Here is a 23,158-nt window from a genome sequence, read left to right as displayed (position 1 = left end):
ACACCCTGTCAAATTGCTCAAGTTTAAGACAAGTAGCCAAGATGGCCTGGAGGGCAGGGGCAAAGAAGAGATTGTCCAGATGTGACCGTTCATAACAACAGCCTGGAAGGGGAGAACAGACGTTTCAGCTCCTGCTAATTTAAAAGTGGCCCATCAGTCTCTGTGGGCAGTGCAGCTCTCCTCTAGAAATAAAGTATTCCAGCAAGGATATTACTCAGGACATATATATATATATATATATTTGTGTGTGTGTGTGTATATGATGTTTTGTAAAAAGTTATGCAGCAGTGAAATCAAACCTTTTATACCACATCAGATATCATAACCATCAATTATTACTCTATAATCAAACCACTGCCTTGTTCATGCTGAAGAATGAATCAAGAAGGAAGATGGATTTTCGGAGGTGGCCTGAATTTAGAGTGGTGAGGGACCCATGAGAATGCTGTGTCTGCCTCGAGAGGGACAACTTGGGGGCAGGGGGCATGAAGAGAATAGGGAGGGCTGCCTCTAATGCAGGAATAGCGTTGATTCAAAGTGAAGGTTGAATTTCACAAGTACATGGCCCACAGGATGATTTTAGAAAATGGCAATTCATTCAGTAAGCATTTTGGGGGCACCTGTCATGTGCCCAGCCCTGTGCTAGGTTAAGGGGACAAGAAATGATGAAAAGACTTCAGGATCTTTGCATTTGAGGCAGTCACTGGTTCTAAGAACCAAGAAACCTTGGCTGCCTGCTTTGAACACATGCACATACTTCTTTTTTTGGATAATGATGGGTATGGGGAGGGTGCATTTTCAGTGTTTCATTAAATGCTGACCCTTAAAGAATCCTCTTTGATGGCCTTAGAAACTAACTACAGTCTCTCTCAACTGATGTTGCTTATTTACTAAATAGAACCCAGGCTATTTTATGACTTGATGACTCAGTTTCTCTGTCAATAAAATTATGTCTGTAATTTTACCTACCCCATAGGGCTATTTGCAATTTGCTACAAATTTTAGGGATGAAAAGCTCTAAATCACTACTGGTGTTACTATTTACTTAACAGCTAGAGTTCAGTTCTCATCAACATGAACCTCATTAACCCTGGACTTGGTTGGTTTTGCCAGATAAAATCCTTCCAAATTATGGGGTCTGAAAGATCTTATGCTTCTTTTTAATGATAAATATTGAAAAATAAACCAGCTTTTATTAAGGTAAAATCTGAATTGTATTCATTTATTTGCCATTAATCGGCTCATAAATTACTATTTTGACTTTTAGTGTGATATCCTTTATACATACTGAATTAAGTCATAAATAAACAAATTAAGGGTGGGATTTTTCTCTTTATGAATGAAGACCAGAAATAGGCCCTTTAACATTGACATGGTAGCTCCTTAAACTTCTTTTAAGGAGTTTCTTGGACATCTCAGTCAATGACCTCTGCTTGTGTTTCATTGGCCAGAACTTACCTCTCCACACGTAGCTACAAGAGAAGCTATGAAATGTAGACTCAACTGGGCACCTTGGTCCTCCAAATGAAACTGGGGCTTTATTATTAAGCAGGATGGGAGAATGAATTTTAGGTTAGGCAGCCTCCCTAACAGATATTAGGTAGACATTCTCTGTGGCATACATATACCAGTTTATAAGCTGATGGGTCCATTTAATAACCAGTTTATTGCAGATGTCAGGTTACTGCCAGATACCAAAGGTAAATAAATTTATCTAGCTGGAAATTTATATTGTGCATTTGTAGTTATGTGTTTGTGTGTATATACATACTTATTTTTATACAATCATGTATTTTTTTTTTTTTTTTTGCGGTACACGGGCCTCTCACTGTTGTGGCCTCTCCCGTTGCGGAGCACAGGCTCTGGACGTGCAGGCTCAGTGGCCATGGCTCACGGGCCCAGCCGCTCCACGGCATGTGGGATCTTCCCGGACCGGGGCATGAACCCGTGTCCCCTGCGTTGGCAGGCGGACTCTCAACCGCTGCACCACCAGGGAAGCCCACAATCATGTATTTTGATATATGCTTTTGTCATGTTTCACATGAGTATGTATATATGCCAATATGCCTATACCCTGTGTTTTTAACTTATGCAAAAAATGCTATTGTTTAGAAAACTACCATTGCTTAAAGGAGAAAAAAACCATAAAAGCAGTAGTAAGGCAGTTTTGCCTTATTTCTAGATAATGAGGTCCTATATAGCAAAATGTGGCAAATTAAACAGTGGTATAAAAATATGAGGAAGAGGACTCCCCTGGTGGTGCAGTGGTTGAGAGTCCGCCTGCCGATGCAGGAGACACGGGTTCGTGCCCTGGTCTGGGAAGATCCCACATGCCGTGGAGCGGCTGGGCCCGTGAGCCATGGCCGCTGAGTCTGCGCGTCCGGAGCCTGTGCTCCGCAACGGGAGAGGCCACAACAGTGAGAGGCCCGCATACCGAAAAAAAAAAAATATATATATATATATATATGAGGAAGATTCAAATAATTGATGTAAACTGTTCCTGAAGAAGGAGCTGGGAGTAAACACTGAAGGCAGGAACTCCAGAGTCCTCACATTTATTTCATGATGCTCCCACCTGATCAGACCTGACCTTTAGAAGGCCTTGATGCGTGGGACCCTCAGCAGATTGGAAATGATGAATTAAGTAAAAGCTTAAATTGCAAATATGAAAATGTTTAATTTTCACATCACAAATAAAAAGCCACATGATTTTTGATGCAGACTCTAATTTCAACACACATGGTTCTTATAGAGGAGGTTAACTGATATACAATTAACCTACAACGACTTTATATTTCTCAAAAAGGAATTTCTGGCCTGGATCTTGCCTCTAGTGATGCTATTCATATTCTAGTGTAAGATGTGTCTTTCCTGAAGGATGAAAACAGCCTAGTTAAATAGGCTTGTGATAGTCCCTAGGACTGAAATTACTTATGTGTTGGGTTGGGATGTCCTTTGTTTGTCTTGCTCTGTGCCACAGAGACTTGATTGGCAGTCCATATTCATGATCATAAATAAGAGTCATATTCAGACTTATTTGGAAAAGGAAGACCAAATTGTAGCCCACGTTTTCCAAACAGTGAGCTAGCTCTTTAACCTCACCAGGGTTGAGCAAGGTGGTTAACCATTTTGGCCCCCTGAAGGGGCTTTATTTAGTAAAATAGTGCTCCGGGACACTGTGGAACCTTAAAAAATCCCATATACTTACTTCTGTGAACAAGCCTACACCCCAGATAGAGTTAAAAGTCCCTTCTGTTACAACTGCTTAGGCAATAACGCTCATGCACAAGACATAGACTTTTAACATTGTAACGTCCATATATTTTTTATTCCACTGGAAATTATGGCTTGAGTGAATAATTTTTAATAGCAAAAGGCCCACTTGTCAACTAGGTTCTGTGGTCGGCTGTGGCAATCCATGCTGACAAATGAGGAAATCAGTGACTGGATTTAAAATCAGGTCCTTAGAGAAGTTGTGTAATAAAGAGCATAAAATTTTCACCACAGCTGTTCTTTGTGTTCAGTCTGTATATTTGGCTGTGACTTTTGGCAGCATTTGTGCATGGTTTTGGTATAGAATATTTTATCCCCTTCTTGGTAATGAGACCTATGGATTTAGTTGACTCAATTCTGTACTTCTTTTTACTGCTCAGTCCACCAGTGGCCTATTAGCTGTTCTATTCCTGTAGTGAGAGGAGTTGTTTAGGTTCTTATCATTAAACATTTAGTAAGCACATTTATTAAACACATATGTAGTATAAATGCTGTTTCACAGAAGGGAGGCATAGGTGCTTCTAGATGTTTACATTTTGAGAAGAGTAAATTTATATGCGAGATACCAGTAAAACCCAGAACTTTATAGGAACTGTGTCTCTTGGACATCTGTTTCTAGGTTTTGTTTTTGGTGTGGAATTGAGCGTAGTAAAAGCCATGTTTTATAGAGACACTATACATTTCCTGCTACATTTTTAAGCTCAGACAGTTCCTTTTTCTGAGTGTTCAATGCCAAACTCAGAATCTGATATGTGTAGGTGCTTAGTAGGTGTTGGTTGAAATGGACTAAACTGTTATGAAGGTGGAATCCCATATTAGTCAGGATAAGGTAGGTGAAGCTGCATTAACAAACAATCCTCAAATCATGGTGGTCAAGAGCAGTCATGTAGATCAATGATAAGAATGATGACCAACATTTATTGAGTAGTTACAACATAGTAAACACTATTCCAAATAGTTTACTTGGATTAACTCTTTGAATCCTCACAACTAAATGGGATATGTTCTATTATCATTAGCATTTTATAGTCAAGAAGACAGACAAACAGCATGGTTAAACAACTTATCCAAGGTTACACAGTAAGTCTAGGAGCCAGGATTCTTACTTTGGGAAGTCTGATTTCATTGTCTGCACCTGTAACCGCTACATAATATTTTTGCCTTCCAAAGCAGAAACATTATGTTTTCCCTGACCACCTCTCCTTTTTTTTTTTTTTTTGGTAATAGCACATGGATTTTGCTTTTTTCTCTCCCAGGAATTGGAATATTGACTATAATTGGAGCTAAAATGTGTCTGCATGGAGGTGGCTCTCTGCTCTCTGGGTCCCCTGTTATCTAGGTCTGTGTTCATTCTGAAGCCTGACTCTGTAGTCTTTCAGTTGGTCCTCTGGGTTATCATACGTCCTCTTATTCTCTCTTTGTAAAAAATTATTTGGACTTACATTAGCCAAAGCTGGTTTCTGTTGCTTACAACCAAAGGACCCTGATTGACCCAGAACATAGCTGACAGTAGAGTGGTTACATCTTAGTGACACATTTCTCTTTTGTCTCTATGTCTCTTGGCATGGAGCAGTAGAGGCTTTGGATGCAGGCAAACTAGGCTGTTTGGGCCACTTTTTTTTTTCCTGTGTACAAATGGGATACTCATTCGATGGTGACTGAATGGAATCAAAATATGAGAGGGGGGCTCACTTCCTTTACTTCCCTCAAAGCTCATGATGAGCTCCACGTGTTAGTTATTTTATGATTCCTGGGATGGGAACAAATGCTTGAGGCTGGCTTTTGTTGACCTTATGGTAATGAATCGTGTTTTTGCAGTGACCCTTTTCTTCTAGATACAAAGATTACATATGGATGATTGAAATCTGTTCATTGGCTTTTATGGAGTATTTACATTCCCTTGATGGCCCATGAGGGTAAATTGTATGTTTGTGTTTTGCAGTGAGCTGAAAGCTGTGAGAAGCTCATGAAAAGAAAGGAGAGGCTTTTTAAAGTGCATTTCTGAGAAGAATTATATCAAAGCATCACAGCCTAGTGGTTTAGAGTATGGGCTTTGTGGGAGAGTGAGCATAGGGATGTGGGTTTAATTCTATTAGCTCTACTACTTGGCATCTCTGGGAAAGCTATGCAGCCTTTGCCTCACTTTCCCATTTATACTGGTAAGGTTGTAATGCCTACCTTGTGCCTGGTATTTAACAGGTGTTTATTAAATGATGCTCATTATTAGTAATATTGATTTGATCCCCAGGACCCTTCTAGTTTCAAGTGAGAGTCACTTTGACAGTTCTTTACTGTCTTTCATTAATTGTACTTCAATGCATTTGTCTTGTCTTCTTAACAATACTCCAGTCTCTTGTCTTCTGTCCTTTTCCCTTGCCATCAACCAGAATCAATCCCTAGTATTTAAGGCAGTCCTCCATGCATTGCACATTTGCAATCGAAAAAAGATACTGTGTTGATTTTTTTTTTAATAGAATTTTATTTTTATTTATTTTTTTTTTTGCGGTACACAGGCCTCTCACCGTTGTGGCCTCTCCCGCTGCGGAGCACAGGCTCCGGACGCGCAGGCCCAGCGGCCATGGCTCACGGGCCCAGCCGCTCCACGGCATGTGGGATCCTCCCAGACCGGGGCACGAACCTGTGTCCCCTGCATCGGCAGGCAGACTCTCAACCACTGCGCCACCAGGGAAGCCCCTACTGTGTTGATTTGATTGGTGAGATAGGAGAACATATGCTTGGAGGTGGGACAGACCTTGATGTCCATCCTGGAATCTCCATTTACCAGCTGTGTGACCCTGGACAGGTTTCTGCAACTTGCCAAGTAATGAATAATACCAACCTCACAGACTTGTGAGGATTAAATTAGCTAGAGCTATAAACACCTAGCATAGAGCCTGGGCACAACCATGAAGATGCTTTTGATGATAACATTATTTGCTGTTTGAAATATGAATGGGTTACTATTTTAAAGCATGTATCACAGGTACACACAGCTAGGACTGCTGAAGTGGTAAAATTCATAATGGTGATGGTCACCGACCATGTTGACATGAAGGCTGCTAGGTCCTGAATCTGTGAATCATTCAAGCAAATTTTCTGCCAACCTAATTGATTTAGACAAAAGCGTCTGGCCTTTGATTGAATTTGCCAAAAGGATTAACTCCTTGGCTTCTGAGGATCAACTAAAATTCTTTGGGGTGAGGGTTGACAGATGAAATACAGGACAATCAGTTAAATGAAATTTCAGGTAAACAATGAATAATTTTTAGTATAAGTAGGTCCCATGCAATACATGGGACCTACCTATACTAAGAAATGATTTGTTATTTATTTGGCATTCAAATTCAACTGGACGTTCTATATTTGTATTTTCTAAAGCTGGCCACCCTATGTGGGACTGTATAGCAGCCACTCCTGTGAATCTTGCTGGTAAAGTCAAGAATAGTCCTTTCAGGATAAATTCGGTTTTCTCTCTCCACTTTCTGGTGCCTCTAGCACAAGGCTCTCTCTGATGCTTTTCCCACAAACTCCAATAGAACCCTGTTTTACCTTAATTTCGTGTTCATCTATTTTCATCTGTTTCATCAGATGAACAGCATTAACTCATCCTATTTATATATAACCTATTTATAAGCACTAAAAAAGAGAGGGTATGTTTGGCAGGAGAAACAACTTCTATTTAGCAACTGGCAAACGTCAAGAGAGGTTTGGCTTCGGTAAACATCTCTAAAAGTTGTAATGGTGGGAAGGAGATTATTACGATCCTCTTCCTTTTTGGATAAACTTAAAAAATGAAAACAAATACACAAAAAATATCTCATGATAAGGAATAGAAAGAGGTTTTGCTTTTATCCTTAAAGAATATTCTTTGAGGCTGCTTCTCAGTCCCAACTCTCAAGGCACTAACTAAACAGCTTTGCATTAATTGGAGAGGCAGCTGGGTTGAAAGCAGTGATTGATGCCTCTGATGGACCACGGCATGGCCAGTTGCCCATGAAACTGCCTCCTCAGAAGCCTTCCCAGGGGCTTGCTGGAGCAGGCGGGGCCCAGGAAGGGCCAGGGGCCTGGGATTGTGCTGTGTTTCTGCATAGCCTTTGTAGCTAGAGCTGCCACCTTCAAAAAGCCTGATGGCAGTCACCTCAGAGTTCCAGATGTGATTGGTGCCAGAGAACTGGGAGCTGCTGTTGCCTTGTCATTGCATCTTTGTGGGATCATGGGGAAAAAGAATAAAAGGAAATCCTTTGCTTGGTTTCTTATCTTTCACAGAGAGAGATTAAACTTTGACAACATAGTGATTTGGCGTCCATGGGTGAAGAGACCCATGGCAATGCTGACTCTTGTTAGAAATCTCCAAAGGCCAATGAGGATCTGTCCACAGAAAGCTTGTCTGGGGGTGGTGGCGGGAGGTTTAGACCTCAGTGGGCTTTCTTTGTGGCAACTCAGCTGGTTTATGCTCACTGTCACTTATTCTTTAACTCGTGATCTAACTATACCTCTGAATTGCTTCCTATTTATTTTAGAAAAGAAAATTTGCAGCAGTCGATATGCAATATTTATTCCCAAAGAGTGACTTTAGAGACAAAAGCTCAAAAAAATTAAGCCTTCCACAGAGAAGATACAGTATACATTTTAGAGACCGTATATTAATTGAGGCATCATTCAAGTCATATTTTCTGAGCATCAACTATGTACAAGGCATGGCACTGCAGCCATAATAATAATGATGATGATAATAATAACAACAACAGTTCGTGCTCATATGGGTTTTCTACCTGCCAAGTTTTTTCTAAAAGTTTCATGCATTTATATATTTATCTCCTCATTCATACTATAAAAGGAGCCTCAGTTTTGGCCCAGGCCTTCTCTAAGAAAATGCAGTAGGGAAGAAATAAGAGAAAATACAATTTCTCTACTGAGAGATCTGGGTTTAAGTTCAAAAGAGAAGACATGGTACCTGTAACAATCAGAAAACAATTTAGGGTGGTTTGTAATACCTGAGTTCAGAGCAATAGGTAGGTACTTGGGGAACAAGAGTGTTCTGGAAAGCCTGAAGGAAAACTATAATCCCTGAGTTAGGCCTTGAAGAAAGGTTGGGCTTTGACGTGGTAGCAAGGATACAGGAAGAGCACGGGCACCGGGTAGACAGGGAGCGGGTGGAGGTGACGGAGGGCGACTTGGTGAGGAAGAAAGGCAGGCATGGCTGGGTGACATTCCTGCAGCTTCTCGGGGAAAGGGCATGTCTGGGAGATGGAACATCAGGTCTTGGCCACCTGCTTATTTGTAATTGACATTTTCCGTAGAATAGTGGACAGCAGTCCTGACCTCTTATCTCTTCTTAACGCCTCCGTTCTCGAAAGTAACCAGCATGGACATAATCAGGGCATTCAAAGCAACTCATATAACAGTTCCCTCTTTCAGGGCAGGAAGTATTTTTTGAGTGGCTATTTTGTACTTGGGGATTTATATGTGTCCTCTGGGCTTCATCTCTAGGCAGGGGTGAAAATAGAGGTCAAACCCTTGAGAGCATCCCTGTGTAGGAGGTAAGTCTCAGAGAAGCCTGTGTGGTGACGTAGCTGTCTAGACATCTCGGCCTGTGTCCTCCTTTTGGTCTGTCTCCCTGCCTTCTCTCTCTCCTTCTTCTTCACCCACTTTTTTCCATCTCTGAGGAAGTCAGGCCCTCTTACCAGACTTCCGTGCTGCTGCCGCCCAGCATCCAAAGTGTTACCCCTTTTTGTTCTACCTCTGCAGGAGCCCTTCTTAGTGTCTTCCAGCTGCCCTAGCCGTTTCCTCCTCAGATTCACTTATGTCTTCATTTCTCATGTTCTCCGAAGAATTCTCTCCAGCTCTTCCCCTCGTCACTGATTTCATGCCAGATGTTTCTCTCTGACTTACTACTTGCTTCCTGCTCCTTTTCTCTTTTAATTAATTTATTTGTTCTTCACGTCTGCTGACCTCCACCCCAGGCACCCTGGCCCCTGAGTTCAGCTTAAACGTTCAGGCTGTTCAAGTGCGTGGGTCTTGGGATCAGCTGGCCTTGGGACAGAAGCCGGTTCTACTGCCTCAGTCGCTGCGTGTTTGGAGACAAGTTGTTAGGTCTCTGAGCCTAAGGATTCTTGTACCTGGGGATAAAACTCCCTGCCTCCTAGGGTTTTGTGAGGATTAAATGCAGCACTGCAGGCTGTGTGTGAGGCTTAGCATCATGCCTGGCAGAGAGCAGGAACCCAATGACTAGCAGCCACAGCTATCATTCACTGTTTAAAGCCATCCTAGTTCAAGTTCAAGAAGTACTCTTTAACATTTACATCATATACACATTGACATAGAATGGCTGCACATGACCTCTTGTCCACTACAAAACCGAGATGGGGGAAATGGTGGGAAGAAGTTAATTTATTATATCATTAAGAGATACTGAGAGAGAGAGAGAGAATTTTAAGTAGGCAGTTTTGTCAGGCTCAAGGGTTTGGACATGTTAGAAAAAGCAACGGAGACAAACTTCTTGAACAAAAGAGTGATTCTGGGCACCCATTTCCAGGGGATTTATCTAGCAAATGGGTGGGCTACTTTAGGGAGATTGGAGGTAGGTAAACCATGTAGGAGGTCACAGTGATGATCTGAGAGACAGAAAGGGGGGTAAAGACCCAGATTAAAGTGACAGCAGAGAAGGATGAACAGGGTCCATGAAACAGTGAGGGTGCAATGGAGGGGAGGAGAGAGTAACATGTGAACCAAGATTTTGTCTGTAGGTTATGGTGAAAACGGTTGTTTCAAATTAATAAAAATGAGGACTTTGCAAAGAGGAATCAGATGGAAAAAAGATATTGAGTTAAATTTTAGGCAGATTGTGGCTCTAGAGTCATATCAAATGTGTCTCAAAATTGGAATCAAATAGAGTCAGAAATAAGGGGCTGTATTTGGGAGTCACCAGCATTGAGTCATTACTTGAAATCATGCAGGCATGATTCTATGAGCCAGAGATATAGGAGTAAGCCAAACCAAGTCCCTGCCCTCCTAGAGCTTCCATTCCAGTGTGAGAACAGAATGGGGATTCAAGGAAATCCTGTTGGTAAATCACATTGACTTTGGGATGGCACCATTCTCAGCACTTTACTTGGTTTAATTATGTTATTTTTTCCTCAGGTCAACTCAGTGAGATAGATATGACTATAATCTCCATTGTATAGATAAAGAAATGGAGGCGTAAGGAGGCTAATTCAGGAGGAGAAACAGAAGAGTTAAGACTGAGCTTTGCAGGCTGTCGCCTAGTCAAGCTGGGAGGGAGAGAGGAGAAGTAAGGAAGAAGGTGAAGAAGGGCTCAGAGAAGTGGGAGAGAAATCAGAAGTGGCTGGTGGCAGTGATCAATGTCAAATGCCCTGGGAAGTTAAGCAGAATAAGAAATGAGAAAAGACTTCAGGGATTTGGCTGGAAAGATGCTACTGATGACTTCCCAGTGGTCAGTCTCCCCAAGTAGTAAGTATAAGTAGATGATGCATATCAGATGCTTCCCCAGATTGAGGAATGTCTAGTGAGAAGATGGGCATAGATCACTCATCCCAGGAGTTAGAGAGAGAAAGAAGTGAAATAAAATAGCAGTTAACAAACGCAACCACGTAAAGTTATTTTCTATGTGGGGAAGGTACAGAAGGTGCAGAGAGGAGGGTAGGTGAGCTCACGAAAAGGAAGGGTCCAGGTGGCTGGAGGAGGTGGGAGCAATGGTGGAGGAGAGGGCTCAGCTCTTAAAGGATGCCGGCAAGGATGAGAAAGGAGATGTAGGGTGTGGATTTGCTGAAATGGACCAATGTAACCAATGTAACAGACAGGTGGGACTCTTGATTCAGACAACTTTTTCTGCAAACAGTAAGATTCCATGTTATCAGGTAAAGTCTTGGTTAGCAGAAAGGATTGGCGACTAAAAGGAGGAAGGAATATTTTCCATATTTTCAGTATCTCTCTGGGGAATTTATCAAACGGGACTTGCTATTCAGTTGGTTGTACCGTTGATGTCTACTGATGTTTATTTATTTATCTTGGATTTTTAAAACAGCTCTTCCTCTTATCCTGTTGGTGCATGTCTTGTTCATGTACAAAAATGCTGGTGATATTAAAAGGAAATTTGTATTTGCACTTTCGTTAGTCTTTCACATCCTCTTCCTGTCAGCTTTATTAGTGTGAAATACCGTTAATCATTACAGTGTCATAGAACATATTTTACAATAATGTTATTTCACCCCCCAGGTTGATTTCTACCATTCTAAGAGATATTTGTGTTGGAAATAGGTTTCATTTTGAGCCTTTCATCTTGAACTCCATAGCTATTCCTGGGACTACTGCCCCTTAGTTGATAATTGGTTTCGGATGTCTGTTACAGACTTTGTAATCTCCGGAGGGAGCTCTGGAAAGGGATGGGTTAGACTAGTAAAGAAGACCCTTCGTTTTTAAATAAAAATCACCATATGGTCTTTCCTTAGGACCATTTGTTCACAGCCTGGGGCTTAAGAAACCCAGCCAGGGTCATCATAAGGCAGAAAGGAGCTCTTTGCTCCTGGGAGACTGTAAAGAGTGGACAGCTCCTGAAGGATCTATAGGATGAAAACCAGGGATGTTGGTAAATTGAATATAGTGCATGTTTGAGGGTGTAACAGTGAGGTTAGCCAAAGAACTGGAATGGGTTGAGGAAGCATCCGAGAGTTGCTAGGTCCCTAAAGAGGGTTTAACTTGAAGGGCACCCAGAAAAGATGCGGGGATGTGGTGAAAGGACACAAATACTGGAGAAGGTGCTGCAGGATCAGCTGGCTGTCATTCTCCTTTGCTATATAGTCCGTGCCTGTGTCTTCTGAATGGTAGGTCATTGTCCATTTCAACTCTATACCCAGGCAAATCAGGAGTACTCTTTTGCTGAGTGCGTGGCATTTACTAAATGCTTAAAAAAAAAAAAAACCCAATTGGTATGATAACGGGTCATTCCTTTTTTGAAGAGGTACCATTTAAAACAATTGTTGTCCTTTGTATTCTGACTTTCAGGTCGTCTTCATGTAGTGAAAATGCATAAGATGGGGACAGTTGATGTCTTTCCTTTAGAAACTTGTGTGTGCATGTGTGTATGGTGTTGAACATTTTATTGGTCCGAAATGGAAGATAATGGTTCTTTCCTAGGACACTAGTGCTGAGTCACTTCATTGGTAATAAGCATGATGCTTTGCCTGATCTTAAAAGATGGGAAAAGTAACAGTATTATTATTTTTTTTTATTGAAATATAGTTGATTTACAATGTTGTGTTAGTTTCCGGCATACAGCAAAGTGATTCAGTTATACATACATACATATTTATATGTATACATATTCTTTTTCATATTCTTTCCCATTATGGTTTATTACAGGTTATTGAATATGTGCTATATAGTAGGACCTCGTTGTTTATCTATTTTATATATAGTAATTTGTATCTGCTAATCTCAAACTCCTTATTTATCCCCTCCCCACCCCCTTTCTCCTTTGGTAACCATGAGTTTGTTTGCTATGTCTGTGAGTCTGTATCATACGGTATCATATGGTATTTGTCTTTCTATTTCCAATTTATTTCACTTCGTATGATAATCTCTAAGTCCATCCATGTTGCTGCAAATGGAATTATTCCATTTTTTTATGGCTGAGTAATATTCCCTTGTGAATGTATACCACATCTTCTTTATCCATTCATCTGTCGATGGCCATTTAGGCTGCTTCCATGTCTTGGCTATTGTAAATAATGCTGCTATGAACATTGGGGTGTATGTATCTTTTTGAATTCGAGTTTTTTCTGGATATATGCCCAGGAGCGGGCTTGCTGGATCATATGGCATCTCTCTTTTCAGTTTTGTGAGGAACCGCCATACTGTTTTCCATAGTGGCTGCACCAATTTACATTCCAATGAACAGTGTAGGAGAATTCCCTTTTCTCCACACCCTCTCCAGCACTAAGTAATAGCATTATTAATAGAGAAAATAAGTGGCTAGTCCCTCTGTATAGGTTAGGGAGCTCTTGGCTTCAAATAACCGAAGAGTCAACATTAAGTGGCTTAAACATTCAAGAAGTTGATTATCTTATAAAGCAAGATGTGGTATGCAGGACCCAAATGGCTTCCAGTGAGTGATTCCTGGCTTCTGGTCCTTCATGCTCTTATGTAATCCTCTCCTCTTGATCTTGTGACTCATTATAAATCAGTGGTTCTCATCTGGGGGCGATTGTTTCCCATGGGACATTTGACAACGTCTGGTGGCTTTTTTTGTTATAACTGGGGGTGGTGATGGTAACACTGGCATCTAATAGAGACCAGGGATGCCGCTCAACATCCTACAAAGCACAGGGCAACCTCCCAAGCAAAGACTTATCCAACCCAAAATGTCAGTGGTGCCAAGGTTGAGAACCTCTGCATTAAAAGAATAGAATATAGCATGGAGTAATAGGATGCTACTTCTTTCTTTCTTTTTTGTAATTTATTATTTTTTTATTTTTAAATTTATTTTATTTTTGGCTGCATTGGGTCTTCATTGCTGTGTGCAGGCTTTCTCTAGTTGTGTTGAGTGGGGGCTACTCTTCATTGCATTATGCGGGCTTCTCATTGCGGTGGCTTCTCTTGTTGCGGGGCACGGACTCTAGGTGTGCAGGCTTCAGTAGTTGTGGCGCTCAGGCTCAGTAGTTGTGGCTTGCGGGTTCTAGAGTGCAGGCTCAGTATTTGTGGCTCATGGGCTTAGCTGCTCCACGGCATGTGGGATCTTCCTGGACCAGGGCTTGAACCTGTGTCCCCTGCATTGGCAGGTGGATTCTTAACCACTACGCCACCAGGGAAGCCCTAGGATGCTACTTCTAATGATAGGTTATAAAAAAGACCATGGCTTCCATATTGGGTACTCTCCCTCATTTTCTCTTTCATTGCTTCTTCTGGGAGAAGCCAGCTGCCATGGTGTGAGGCAGCCGTGTGGTGTGGCCTGTGTGAATGAGCTTGAAAATGGATCTTCTGAGGCCTGTCAACTGCCATATGAATGAGTTTGGAAGCAAATCCTCCTCCACTTGAGCCTTGAGATGACTGCGGCCCTGACCAGCACCTTGACTGTAGCCTGTGGAAGACTCCAAGCCAGTATCACTCACCTATGCCACTCTTGGATTCCTGATCCACTGAAGTTGTGAGATAATGTTTGTTATTTTAAGTTGCTAAACTTTAGGACTGTTTGTTACACAGCAGTTGATAACCAATACATTAGAAGTCTGGTGGCGAGGTGGTTCCAGAAGTGGATCAGAGATTCAGTAATATCATCCAGGCCCAGGTTGTCTTTGTGCCTTCACCCAGCCATCTTCTGTGCATTTGCTGGTCCCTGGGCTTTCCCTTTATGATCCTAAGATGGATTCCCTAGGTATCATACACTCAATTCCAAAAGCAAGAAAGAGAGTTTCTTCTTGGGTATCTCTTTTTATTAGAATTGAAAACTTTTCTCAGGAGCCTCTTATAAGACTTTCCCCTTATATCCCCGTGGACATGATTAGGATGTATACTGATGTCCTAGTTGTAAGGCAGGCTAGGAAAGTAAATATTAGGCCTTCTTGCCTCTGTGATGGGAAGTGGTCTCTATCAACAAAAAAAGAAGAGCAAGGCTGAAGGAGAGACAATTCCACATCTTTCCCTCTGTGAGTAGAAGCTTGTCGCTTTGGGTAACTTTCCTGTGGAGGCAGTGAGCCCGAGACTCTAGTTAGATCTCCGGGTACTGACTGCTTGGGCAATTACATGTCCCATTCACCTCTACCCTTTCTGTAGCAGATGTTTTCCCACTGAGGTATCCTTGCATGCAGGGAATTAGTAAGGAGGGTGAGAAGGCTTGGTTGGCTCAGGTATTTTGCTCTTGGCTGCTGGTTGACTCTCAGGGGACTGCTGCTGCTGTAATAGTAATCATTGTTTCCTCCGAAAGTTTGGGCAGAGTTCTTGAAGATGGATGGACTGTGGTTTAATAGTTTTGCTTTTCCTTAAGCTTCAGGGCAATCCCTGCTGCTTCATACTATGACCATAGCCTTCTGGAGGAGAAATTATGGAGAGGAACAAAATCACATATTTTATTCTCATGACTGCATTGGAAGTGGCGGACAGATGAAGAATACATATGATGAGGGACAAGTTTGTAAACACGATGACCTGCAAAGGAATGATTGAGCACAAATTCTGGTTTAGAAATAGAGACCCACAGCCATTTCTGAGTTGCACCCGGTACTTTAATATAAGGAGGCAGAGAGGACAGGGGTAGGATCATGGGATTTGGAGATAAATGTGTTCAAATCTCAGCTCTGCCCCTTATTAGCTGTGTGATCTTGGCCAAGTCAGTTAACCTCTCTCAGGCTCAAGACTGTAATGTGTGGTACGTGAAAGCACCCAATAGAGTAAGCACTGTATTTCCTTCTCTTTTATGAAAAGTCAAATCAGGTTGTTTCTGTTGGGTGGAATCTTGATGTTGGCTTCTGTTTCCCTTCTCCAAGCCTCTTTTTCAGAGCCCCCTGTCACTACTTTATGCCTCATTCCTCCCTGAGGACATCCACGTGCGTGTGTATTTTGCCACGTGGAAAGGGGATCCGAGGAACACAGGCACCACTGCGGGCAGGAATTTAATTTCTTACCCATCACAGGCATATTTGCATTTTGAAAGAGGAGGACTGAATGGATACAGGCTAAATGTGAAAGCATAAATCACGAATAGCAGGACATCAGTGGGTAAACATTTCTTTGGGGAAGATGCCTTAGATGTCTTTCTATGACATCTAAGCCACCCTATTTAGGCATTAGACTCTCCTCCTTTGCCTAAGACTGACCTTACAAATGCAAGTTCCTGTTAATAGAAAGGGCTGCATACTACACGGATTATTCCCTCTTTACCTCCGTGGATGATCTGTTACTTTCTTCTTTCCTTTCTAATGGGTGAAAACTATTCTGACACATTCCTGCTTCAAGGCACGGACGGACCGGGAGGGTTCGCTCCTTCTTTGTAGAGGGTTGGGGGAGATGGAGCAGAGCTACAGAGCAGAGCTACAGAGCTGTCCCTAAGTCCGTAGCTTTTGTGGGCAGCCCTGCGCTGCTGACCAAGACGCTGGGAAGTACCTCCCTCCATTCTGGTCGTGGCTTTGGGCTGCCCTTGTGATCTTTCCCCCTTTAAATATCCATCTTTAATTGATATCACAAGGCTAATAAGGAAGGCTATGGGCCCAGAAACTCACAGCTAAAAACTGTCCCCATGAAGAAACTAAGGGAGTGATTAAGAACTTGGGCTTTGGAGTTAGACTGCCTGGTTCAAATCCCCATGCTTCCACTCAGTAGTCATGACCTTGAGCACGTCATTTAATTAATCTCCCAAAGCCTTGGTTTCCTCATCTATAAAACTGAATTAATGATAGTAATCATATACAGTGCTTACCTGAGCACCTACCACATGCCCAGACCTGGTCTAACCCTTTATATGCATTGATTCACTTAATCCTTACAGCAGTCTTAAGAGCTGGGTATCATTATCCGCATTCTGTGTGTACAGGGCTGAGGCAGGGTTAGGTTAAGTGCCTTGCCCGAGGTCACACAGATAGTCAGTGGAAGAACCAGGATTTCATCCTGAGTAGTATGGGACCAGAGCCTCTGTTCCTAACCTGATTTCCTAGGAAACCTTTGAGGACTCCTTGAGATGTTGCAGGCAAAGTGATACAGTGGTCTCTTGATTCCTGCTGTTGTAATTTCCTACTCATTGGGTTACTTTGTAGAGAAAATTTGAAGTGCATTCTTACATGTTGATGAGGTTAAAGATTTATCTAACCCTTAGAAGTTGCCAGAAAAAGATTTTAATGAAGTCGTTTCCCTTCTTTTGTCCCCTCTTTCAAATTCAAATGCTACCAGCTAGAAGGAAAACTTTAATGTTTTAATTATCCGAAGATGGACAGGTAGGTTTTTTGACCCCTGTTTTAAGAAAAGGGAAGCAGTTATAGACGGCAGGGCTCATTAGATGGTGCAGCAAGGACTGCTGTCCAGGTAACCTCCTGCCGGGCCTCCGTGGGAGGTCAATTGGATATGGTGGGAAAGCAACTAACAGGGACCCTCAGTGGTTGAGAACAATCTTATCTGATGTTAGATCATGAGTGTTTTGGATGCCATACCAACACTGCGTCTTTGTCACTACATAACAAGCCTCACAAGAGGGAGGAACGTGGTGGAGTCAGTCAAATGCCTTGGCCTTAAAATTGTTGCGAAGGAGAAGTGAAGGCCATCGACTGAGCTGGTTTGTAAGGACCATGGGAAGTAACAGCCATATTATTGAAGCTGACCTTCTGCTTAAACCTGTAGCCATTTCATCAATCACCCACCAGTTGGGTCTCCTGAAGGTCAGTCAAATGATTCCATTAATCACCGGCTCATTCTCAGGTTCTCGCTTCAGGAGTAATAAATTTTTAAAACTTTTTTAAAAATGAAAAGTTCGATGACAGGTGTGTATGGAAGAAAAATAATCAGATGAAAGAGCAGTCATTTAGGAGCAAGCAGTTGGAGCAAGTGCTGGATGAAGGTAGAGGTTTTCCACGGCTCAGGAAGACCTCCCTGCCTCCCAGACTTGAGCCTGGATGAGAGAGAGGGATGAGGTCCTTGCTTAGCCAATACTTAGTCTTTCCAATACTGATTAAGCAATGTACAGAGCCTGACGTGGAGACATTCCTTATAGAAGTAGCCACACAGAGAAGGTCCTCATCAGTGACAAATTCTGATGGACAGGCTCCCCTGAAATCAAAGAGCTGCCTGACCCACTTCTCACTTGTCACCTATAATATCAGCCTTTCTTTTGTTATACAACTTATTGGGGAAAACAAAAAACAGATGCAGACCCATAAAGAGATGTATCTGCTTTATCATAAACAACTTTTTTTTTTTTGGTTGCAAATATAGATACTCTTATTGATAAGATGGGGGAAATGGAGTCACTGAATGGGAGCACTGAAGAGGGAGTTGCTTGGTCTCATGGTTTAAAATACTACAGTTGTTTCAAGACCATGGGCCTCCATGTCAGAAAGACCCAAGCTGAGTCCTCATTCTGCACACATAGCTGTGTGACCTTGGGCAAGTTACTTAACCACTCTGAGTCTCAGCTGCCAACTTTGTAGATAAGGGTAGTCATATTTTCCCCTTAAGATTGTTGTAATGCTTACCTTAGAGCCTTCATTCATTTAAAAATTACTTATTGGTACAGTAAACATCCTGCAATAGCATAGAGGTTAAAAGCAGAATATCTGTGTTTGAATTCTGGTTTTCACACTTACTTAGACAAGGTACTAAAGTTCTCTGAGCATCTGTAAAAAATGAGGATAATGAGAGTATCTACCTCATAGGGTTGTTGTGAGGATTTGATGAGTTTCTGTATTTACCACCCTTAGAAAGGTGCCTGGCACCTACTTAGCGCTCTGTAAGTGTTTGTCATTACCCTGTGGTGGGGACAATGGCAAACCAAAAGAAAAAGTAAAAGGAAAACAACAGAGACAAGATCTTTGCCATTTATAGAACTCCAGGTTTATTGGGAGAAGACAAGACACATAAAGTGCTATAGCACAGAGCCTGGCATTTAAGTGTTCAGTAGATGGTAGCTATAAGTAACATCATTGTTACCCAGATTACTTGGCCTGAGTCACTGGAGCCAGAATCTGAAAGGCAGAGAGGAGCTGAGAGTCACATCAGCTCCTCTAGATGAGGGTCACATCTAGTCTATATATCATGCCTGCACCTCCTTCTGGTTTCTCATCTTGCATCTGGGATGGATGTATCCTTTGAGATAGGAAGGGAAATAGAGGTGGCTGCCTGACAGCCCACTTGTAAAGTATATTTTCCTCCGTGATGAGAAATGTTGGGCTTCTCCATCTTTGGTTGGTTGATTCCGTCGTGCATTACCTGTGCCCAAGAAAACGCAGACTGTGACATACCAGAGTATGTTGAGTGATTAACTCCACCCGCTTTGGCAAGGAGTTGATGTTGAGAAACATGTCCCATGAGGCCAAAGGACCAGGAGCAATAAGAAGGCCCACCCAGCAATGCCTTTACATGCAACGGGTCCATGCCTGAAAAGTTAAGAGTCAAGTGAAATGAAACCTGTTTTCTCATTGCACGATTGGAGATGAAGTCCATGGAAAAATTAACTCTTACAATCTCTAATTTCCATAGAAATAGGTGTTATAAGAAATAGTAAGACTGTGTTTTGTCTTCCCAGCCAGCATTCTCTAAAGGCTTTTCTCCCCCTCGGTAAAACAGCATTCAAGACACAGGAGAACAGAGATACACCCAGGCTGCCAAGATGCAGCTCTGAAGCAGGTCACAGCATATTTCTGAGAACAAAAACTGTGATCTCCTGCCCTTTCCGCTTCCTGGGAAGTTGGTTTCTTTATTTGGCATTTGTTTAGCATTTATTTACAAAGTTTAGGCAGCAGCTGCGACTTCAGGAGGTACACAAAGAGAAGAGCAAAGCTGGTTGCCAAATTCCATGAGTACACATCAAATGCACTGCCACATTCCCGGAGTTCTCGGTATTATGTGAAATTAACCTCTGGACCATGAAGTTGCTATATGAGAAGGGATGCTTCCACTGATCTCTGCCAGCCAGTGGTCAGCATTAAAGATGACTTGTGTGTCTAGCTGGGATGTATCAGGACAGGCCTATTTGAAAGGGGGTGGGATGTTGGGGGCATTGTTGCAGGGGAAGAATGGATGGGCTAGATATTGGCTTTCTGGTTGAATTGGGCTGGGCCTCTCTAATAATAGCTCTCAGAGGGAAAGGCCAATTTGCTCTCCTGCTGTTTTCTAGAATGCTTAAATTCCTTTTTCTCAGTGGCCCAGTTATGTACCTTAAGCATATGGGACTCCAACAACTATCTGCCCCAAATCACACATCCTGAGCACATTTCTAACAGTGTGCCATTTTGATGGGATGCAGAGAGAATGGGGGGCAGAGATTGCCCCACGGCAGCTGAGAGCTGGACCCGCCAGCCACCCTTGCAGAGGGACTCAGAGGAAGTTTCAGTGCCCGAGGGCACCGCATGTGTCAGAGCTTTGTCACCATCTGTGGTGGGAGTGTGGAGTGAGGAGACCGTGTGTGAATCAAGGCGGGAGAGTCTGCCTGGCTCTGGCTGGTGCATTCTTTGTTTTGATTTTACTTTTTTTGGTTTAGAGAGCTAGACGCAACGGTAACAAATGCTTGGCCTGACTCTACAGGATAGGAGGAGTATTTTTTTTTTCTCCCCGTTACCTCTTTCCCCATCATCTTGTTCTTCCATGTTCTTTCTGCAGCTCCAAACTTCCCTCAGTGTGACCTAAGAATGGGATTACAAGGACCACTCAATAGATTCATATTCTTTCTTTCTCAAGATGCCTGTGAAATCATTCAACCTTGCTTTGATCTTTGCCCGACATTTAGTCGATTCAAGACTTCTTGTTCGCTTGCACCATATACTGTATGTATAGAGAAACAGTGAAACCAACAGGCTCTTGACTCACTCAAACCAAAGACCATTTTATCGTTCAAACAAAGTGGAAAAGAGCAGAATGTAGTTTTTGCTCCGTGGTCGGATCACGGAAATATAGGATTAGAAGGCCCAGAAGATCAGCTGGGAAAAAGCCATGGCAAATTTTGCTGGACAGTTGGAGTGAGTGCTAATGCCAACATTTTTCTCAGCCTTGTAAGCTTTTTTTCTTCTAGAAACAAACGGTTCCTATTTGTCATTTTTTGTTGTTGTGGGAAAATGTATCTGGAACGCAGCCACTTAAACTCAGGGACTGACTTTCTGGTCACTAGGAGTGATGGAGGGAAGGATGTTGATGGTGAGGCTTTCTGTTCTGGAAGTAGAAGCTCAGAGGGGCAATTTGAGTACTATGTGCAGACACTCTTCTGATGAGGGAGCAAATAAGACGTTAACACAACATTGTCCCTGTCCTTTAAAGCTCACAATGTAGGGGTTTGTCACTTTGTTGAATCACAGTGACAACACGGTGTGGAAATTCAGAGACTGACCTTCACTCAGGAGCTAAGTGAACCCAGGGAGAGGAACTGGGCTGGAGATCTCTGAAGGCTTCTGAAAGGGCAGATGCACTCTTCAAGATTCACGAAGGACACAGGGGACCGGGCCTGTGTGCAGTCTAAGAATTTTTGCCAAAAATTATGATTTTCCCACCACCTGTTTTTTTTCTTGTGTGTCACCTTAATTGTTGGTGCTGTCACCTTTTAAAATTAGGGGTCAAGCCTGAACAACTCCCAGGATCTAGGACAAAGCCTGATACATAGTTGATGCTTATTTAATGTCTGTTAAATGAATAAAACCATCTTATGGGCCATCACTTGGTCTTGTGGGAAGAAAATATGGACTTTGGGGGGGGTAGCTAATTATTTTCTTTCTCTTTCTTGTATTAAAAAGAATTTTAAAGGTGGAGATGTGCTGTGTGTAACAGCTACCATCTTGAGTGCCTAATGTATGCGTGGTACATTATAGTCTATCGAATTTGATCTCATGGCAGCCGTGCAAGGGAGTTTATCCCACTTATTGTACAGTGACAAAACTGAGGCTCAGAGAGAATGTCACTTGCTGGTGACACACACTGAGGGGCTGGCACAGGGAGTGTTTGCTCTCCTGTTGGTCTGAGCCTTCCACCTGTGCTTTGTCCCCGTCCGCCAACCATCTCATGTTAATGTTCCCAGATGATTGGAAAGTCAGTCTTTTAAACAAGGGAATAAATGAAATGAGGGAATTTTATTTCCCATCAGATTTCATCTCTCTCAGAGAGATTTATGTCCCTGGATTGTATTTCATGGAGCCTTTTTACGAGTAGTGAGATTTATAGGTAATAATCAATAGAGTGCTGAACTGGGTTTCTGTTGCATGTGTGTACCTTTCACAAAGAGCAGGAAGGATTGTTCAGGGAAGAGGTGGTCTTCATAGTTCCCAGGCAGCCTCACGGAGCTGACACTAATGGCAGGAGGAGGAGGGAGACAGAATCCACCCTAGGAGGGATGCTTGCAAAATAGTGGGGGGCCAGCTCTATATCTGGAGAAGGCAAACCATCAGAGGAGGCCCATCTGTCAGGAGAGAGCGTTAACTCTTACACCAGAATCTCCATGTGTATGTTGTTGAAAATGGATACCCATGAAGGAAGGCCCGTTTGGACGTGGGTACATTCTGGAACACATGAGGGACCTGAATGTGAATTGCTTTTGATGTCAGACTGTATACAGCAGAACTAGAATGAAGCTGGGATGCCTGACCCTTGACACCCACGCATTTTGCTCAGAGGTTATATGTGATCACACAACCCATGTGTGTTTATGTGTGCAGAGCTGAGTCTAATCCTGTATCGTTGATATCCTCCTTTTATGGGGCATTTTCTTGCCTGTTTGTGATGCCTTGTTTAATTTCTGCAGGGCCTAAGTATCCAACAAGGCATCATCTGGTACAAGGACTTAAGCTCTTTTTTCTAGGTATTGTTATATTTGAGTTCAGTTTCAGCACCCGTGGAGACCAGAAAAATCTTTAAAAGGCAAAAGAATGAATCGCTAATTATGGAATTCGAGGATATTGAGAGAGCAGTGTTATAATTTCCAGGGCAAAGTGTTCTTCCCAGATGCCTTTCAAGTATGATCACAGAGGCCACTTGTTCTTAAACTTTGAAGTGCATCAGAATCACTAGGTGGTCTAGTGTAGGGCTCGTAATCCAGACATACAGGTTTGGAATAGGACTCAAGGACCTCAGGGTTTGAGAGCCTGCAATGTAGACGGCTGCTGCTTTTGCCTTTTTGTGAGGATTGGAAGTCGTCAGTGTGAGCATGGGGGTGCACCTGGGTGCACGCATGCTTCGGGACCTAGACCAGCGTAAC

The sequence above is a fragment of the Neophocaena asiaeorientalis genome, unplaced genomic scaffold, assembly GCF_003031525.2.
Source record: "Neophocaena asiaeorientalis asiaeorientalis breed wild unplaced genomic scaffold, Neophocaena_asiaeorientalis_V1.1 scaffold397, whole genome shotgun sequence".
NCBI classification, from domain to species: Eukaryota; Metazoa; Chordata; class Mammalia; order Artiodactyla; family Phocoenidae; genus Neophocaena; species Neophocaena asiaeorientalis.
This window is presented reverse-complemented; position numbering follows the sequence as displayed.